The following is a 6,076-nucleotide window of genomic DNA, read 5'->3' on the forward strand; positions in this document are numbered from 1 at the left end:
ATTAAATTCACAATAGTACTTAAATCAGCGCCTTCTCAGCGTCATTTGAATAAAACTCTAGATCTGATTTAGATACAATGTCAAAGTGGGAGTCCTTGACTCCTGGAGTTCTCTGAGGGTGAGAATAATAACAGGTAAAGCCAACCCACTGCATTACGACTGGTAGAAAAATGACAAAGGTAACTCTGTGTGTGGGCTAAATGCCTGCTAGCTGGATAATACTGTTAGGAGCTGTGGGAATACAAAGGGAAATATTTCATAATTCTTGCCCTTAAAAGCTGAAAATTAAGACAGAAAACCATCAGCAATTTTTTGTGGAAAACACAAAGATCCATTTATAAATTTTTTTATGTCAGATGAACCCAGCTCCAGAATGTTTTTTTTTAAGAAATGAACACTGATGAAGAATTAAACTGAGACTATAAAAACGTGATAAATATGTCATAGAATTTCAGAAGAAATTTCTTGCGAGAACTCCATATAATTGTTGATGCTGAAACTGTTATGTTCAGCTAGATCACATCATTTATTATTCATTCATAAATAGGCAGTCACATTATTACTTTCCCACAGAACCTTTACTTCAGTCACTGAAGTTTATAAGAGGTGTCTTATATTTTTCAGTTTGATCTCCACACTTTTCTTTTGCTTTACCAGGAAAACCTAGTCTACCTGGGACCAGCCAGTCACAAAACAGAATCTACTTTCAAGGATAAAGGACAAATGACAAGTTCAAAGCCTTGAAAGGAAATCTGGCACTTGGCCAATGATGATATTGGCCGAAATGTCTTAAAAGCAGAAGATCAAAAAGCAAATGGAAATTGGACCTTAAAAATGGAAATAATCTGAAAGGGGAAATGACTTGTAGCTGAGTAAGAGCCATGGAAAGAGTCATGAACACATTTTCTGGCTCAATTTTGTGGGTCAGATCGAGAGGGTGGATAAATCCTTTGGCCACCAACATTTTCAAATATCAGAGCTTGACGTCCATCCACCTTTTCACTTCTCCTAATAATTTGTGGATTTTTTCCTCAACATGTGTTCATCACTCCACCCTACTATCTTTTGAGGGTTTTCAGAGTTACTCTATCTGCTCTGAAGTAACATGAAAAGGTGTGGTTCTTCCTGGTTGGAATTTTCCAGCCTCCTACAAGCAATAGCACCACAGAAAGTGTAAAAATTGCAAACACATTGATTGCTTGGCCACAGAAGACAGGCTGTCTCCCAGATGGAGCCCCACTGCTTCCTCCAGGAGTTATTCTGTTAGGGATAGCAAAGAATACCATCTGCTGCCCCTTTCAAGAGGGAGATTTGCCTCCGCCCCTTGGGCTCCAGAGGACCCGTTTCTCAGTAGGTATCTGGCAACATGACTCTTTTCATCACATCACCATGCTTTTCAGAAAGGTCACTGTGCCACCCATGGTTACTTTATCAGCCATCATTAACATTCCTGAGAAAGGAGGACTCTCTTTACATTTCTATCTATGCCAAAGGAGGTGAAAACAGTCCTGCTGTTATTTCATTTGTGCTCAGGATGGGAAGAGTTTTGGAGAAGGTGCTGTCTATAAGCTGGATGGGAAATTCTTCAGGGGACCCTCCTGACCCTTTTTTTTTCTGGTTCTGTTTTCAGCTTGCCTCTTTCTTGTTAGCTCTAGTGGATATTTACAGGAATTTCCCATCATCCAATTACCCCTGAAGGATGGGAAATCCCAAGGCTGCCTTCTCCCATCAGAACCTGTTCCCTCTTCTGAACAGCTGGAGAGTCAGGTGTGACCAAGCTTACCAGATGCGCCATTCAGGAGGCATGGTTAAGAAAGACCTGCAGACATTCAGAGGTTATTCCCTATGGGTGCACTGGAGGTCCCATAGGATACAGCAGCCAGTGTCAAGGGCAACAGAGCCCGGCATGTGACAAAGGGTGTTCTGTGAATGCCATCAAAATCCATGATGGCATTCTGAGCAGTCTGGTCTTCTGGGCTGCATCCATGTTTGTCACCATTTTATGAGGCTGAATCTCCAGCTTTCCTGGGGATTCTGTGAACTGCCTCCCTCATCACCACACCCACAGAGATCCTGCCAATAAATTATTTTCTGCTTTAATTAGCTAGAGAAGTTTTTGAGGTTGGCAACCAAGAGTCCTGACCTGAACATTCCATTTTCCAAGTTCAGGTAACTAACATCATTAACATACAAATGGGAATGTAGCCTCTTCTTCTTCCTAACTACTTTTCCAAACAAATAAATGGTTTCAGATTAATTGTCAGTCTGCTATAGCTACATTTTGAAAGTAGAAAATTTCTAGGTGGATGTATAATAAGATTCACATATATGCTGTGGGGACTTCCCAGGTGGCGTTAGTGGTAAGGAACCTGCCTGCCCGTGCAGGAGACATAGAGATGTGGGTTTGATCTCTGGGTCAGGAAGATCCCCTGGAGGAGGGCAGGGCAACCCACTCTAGTATTCTTGCCTGGGAAATCCCATGGACAGAGGAACCTGGCAGGCTATAGTCCATGGGGTTGCAAAGAGTCAGACATGACTAAACTGACTCAGCATGCATGCATGAGTATACTATGTACTTATTAAGACGCTCACCAAAAACCAACATATGACATCATGCCTACATGGATATAGATAGGTGTGTGTTTGTGTGTAAAATCCCAACATACCAGCATAGTCTGCCAAGCATGATTTATAATTATCTATGAGAATACTAGTCTTTACCATGCTCATGAATATAATCGTATTTATTCAAACATATCTATTAATAATAATAGCAACTATTTAATGAGTGTATACTCTCTCCTGGGTGTTGTGAAAAATATTCTATATGGATTATCTCTTTTAGAGAAATACACAGTAATCCTATAAGGTAGATACTATTCTCTATTTTGTAAGTAGGGAAACTGGAGTTCTGAGTCGACAGGTGATTTCCCTGAGGTTGACCAAGTAAACAAATAGCAGATATGAGTCCTGGCTTTACTGTCTTTTTTCAAAAAATAATAACGAATGTTTATTGAAAGATTGCTCTGTGCCAGGTACAAAGTGCTTTACTTACAGTAACTTGTTAAATCCAAATAACCACTTAATGACATGTGCTTAGTTGCTCAGTTGTGTCCAGCCCTTTGCAATCTCATAGACTGTAGCCTGGCAGGCTCCTCTGTCTATGGGGATTCTCCAGGCAAGAACACTGGAGTGGGTTGCCAATGCCCACCTCCACGGCATCTTCCCAACCCAGGGATCAAAACCAGATCTCCCGCATTGCAGATGGATTCTTTACTGTCTGAGCCACCAGAGAAGCCCAAGAATACTGGAGTGGGTAGCCCATCCCTTCTCCAGGGGAATTTCCTGACTCAGGAATTGAACTGGGGTCTCCTGCATTGGCAGGTGGATTCTTTACCACTTGAGCCACCTAGGAAGCCCAAGCAACTATTGTTTCTTTAATATTTGTTCCAGTATATGTCAATTTTTTAAATCTTAAATATTTCTTTGCTTTGTGTATACTTGGATGGTTAAGCTTTGTTTTGTTTTCTTAACTGGTGACTTTTTAAAAACATCAGTCCTTGGATTTTCTAAGAAGATAGTCCTACTATATGATAGCATACATAGTGCTATTATTCACATTTTAACCCCCTTTAAAAAATTCACTGGAGTATAATTGCTTTACAAAGTTGTATTAGTTTCTGCTGTACAGCAAAGTGAATCAACTATATGTATACATATATCCCCTCCCTCTGGAGCCTCCCTCCCAGCCCCTATTCCAGCCCTCTAGGTTGTCACTGAACACCAGGTTGGGTTCCCTGTGTTATATAGCAACTTTTCACTAGCTACCTCTCTTACATATGGAAGTGTATATATGTCAATGCTATTCTCCCGGTTCATCCCACCCTCCCTTTCCCCCACTGTGTCCACAGTCTTTTCTCTACGTCTGCATCTCTATTCCTGGATGGACCTGGAGTTTGTCATACAGAATGAAAAAAGTCACAAAGAGAAAAGCAAATATCTTATATTAATGCATATATATATATACATATATATATACACACACACATATGAAATCTAGAAAAAAGTACTACAAGCTAAGTCACTTCAGTCATGTCTGACTCTTTGCAACACTTTCTAGGCAAGAAACAAAAACCTTAAAGATCAGTGGCTTAAAACATAAGGACATTTCTGGTGCTCAATCAGACAGTAATAACTTGACAGTCGGTACGGTAGTCCTGGTATCATCAAAATCTCAAGCTCCTCCCACTTTCATCATGCTCAATACTGCTGGGTTCTGTTCTCCTCTGGAAGATCAATTCATGCACACAAGATGGCTGGTGGAACTCTAGAAATCATACTGAATTTCAGGAGTCAAGAGGGAAAGAGAGAAGAGCTTGTTTTGTTTTTTCTCTGCTCCTTCAATCAGGAGGAAAGTCTTTCCAGAGACCCCAAGGACTTCCCATTGCATCCCATTGACCAGAACCTGGCCACATTCCCACTCCAACAGTAATCTCTGCAATGTTGTTGCTGTTGTTGTTGTTTAGTCACTAAGTCGTGTCCGACTCTTTGCAACCCCTTGGACTGTAGCCCACCAGGCACCTCTGTCCATGGAATTTCCCAGGCAAGAATATGGGAGTGGGTTGCCATTTCCTTCTCCAGGGGATCTTCCTGACCCAGGGATTGAACCTGTGTCTCTGAGTCTCCTGCATTGGCAGGTGGATTCTTTACCACTGAGCCACCTAGGGAAGCCCCAGTCTCTGCAAAGGAAAGCATAATTGCCATGACTAGTCTGGCCCAAACATGATCCATGCCCTGGGGCTGGATGCATAGCAGACTAGACATAGATTCTTAGTGATGAAAGAGGATGAACTGTAGTATCTGCCGCTGTGAGAAAGACAATATAAACAGCAGGTAACTGCAGAGTGTGACAAATGCTATGAGGAAAATGAAACAGTAATGAAGTAGACAGTAACTGAAGTAGTACAGAAAGAGGAGTGAGTTAATAGTGTGCCTGACCAGAGTTGGTTTCTCTGTAGACACGACATTTGAATTTAAATGCTAAGAGCAAAGTGGGCAAGCAGAACTGCCTGGAACAGAGTGAGAGGGGCAAGTAGTAGGAGATGTGATCAGAGATGAAAGCAGGGGGCATATATACAAGCTTTATTACATAAAGCTTGATTGGTCAGTGTAGGGAGTTTGGGGTTTTGTTCTTGGTTGAATTGTGTCTCCTCCAAATAAGATATATTGAAATCCTAACCCCCAGTAGCTTAGAATGCCACCTTATTTCAAAATTGACTTATTATAAAGATAAATAGTGAAGTCATTAAGATGGGTCCTAATCCAATATGACCAGTGTTCTTATAAAAAGGAGAATTTTAGACACAGAAACATACATACACAGAGGGAAGAAAATGTAAAGACACGAACAGCGAGAAGATGGCTGTGTGACTGTAGTGAAGCATCAGTAAGCTAAGGAAGATCAAGGGTTTCCAACAAAGACCAGAAGCTAAAAGAGACAAGGAAGGATGCTCCCCTGAAGCCATCAGAGAAAACATGGCCCTGCTGACAACTTGATTTCAGACTTCTGGCCCCCAGAACTGTGGGACAATACATTTCTGTAGTTTCTTTTTTTTTTTTTTTTCTCTCACAAAGACGGCTCTCTTTATTCTTCGACTCCAATATTTATCACTCACCACGCGAACATCACTTTTGTGTTTTCCAAGCAGCAAACAGCCTGTTTCAAATAAACCATATTTTGATACCTATTATACTCTTAAGAATTATTATGTAGTATTTTAACAGTTAACCACACATCTGTTCTCATTACAAAGCACATTATCAAATCAATGCCCTATAGTAGCAGTCACCATACCTGTCCTCAGCAGTGAAAGATAAGGGCAGCAGCATGCACTTAATAACATCTTTCCCAGTACTAGTTCATCTGGTCTATTATTTTATTTCTTATCATAATCTTCTCTAATTACTCAGTTGAGGCACAAAATTATAAAGAGACAATTTTCATGTTGAAATGAAATGAAATCATTTCAGAGATAATATGTATTATCTCTGTGTAAAAATTTGAGACACTTCTTGA

The sequence above is a fragment of the Bos grunniens genome, chromosome X (genome assembly GCF_055505025.1).
Source record: "Bos grunniens cultivar Pamir isolate PY7600 chromosome X, Bosgru_T2T1.0, whole genome shotgun sequence".
Taxonomy (NCBI): Eukaryota; Metazoa; Chordata; class Mammalia; order Artiodactyla; family Bovidae; genus Bos; species Bos grunniens.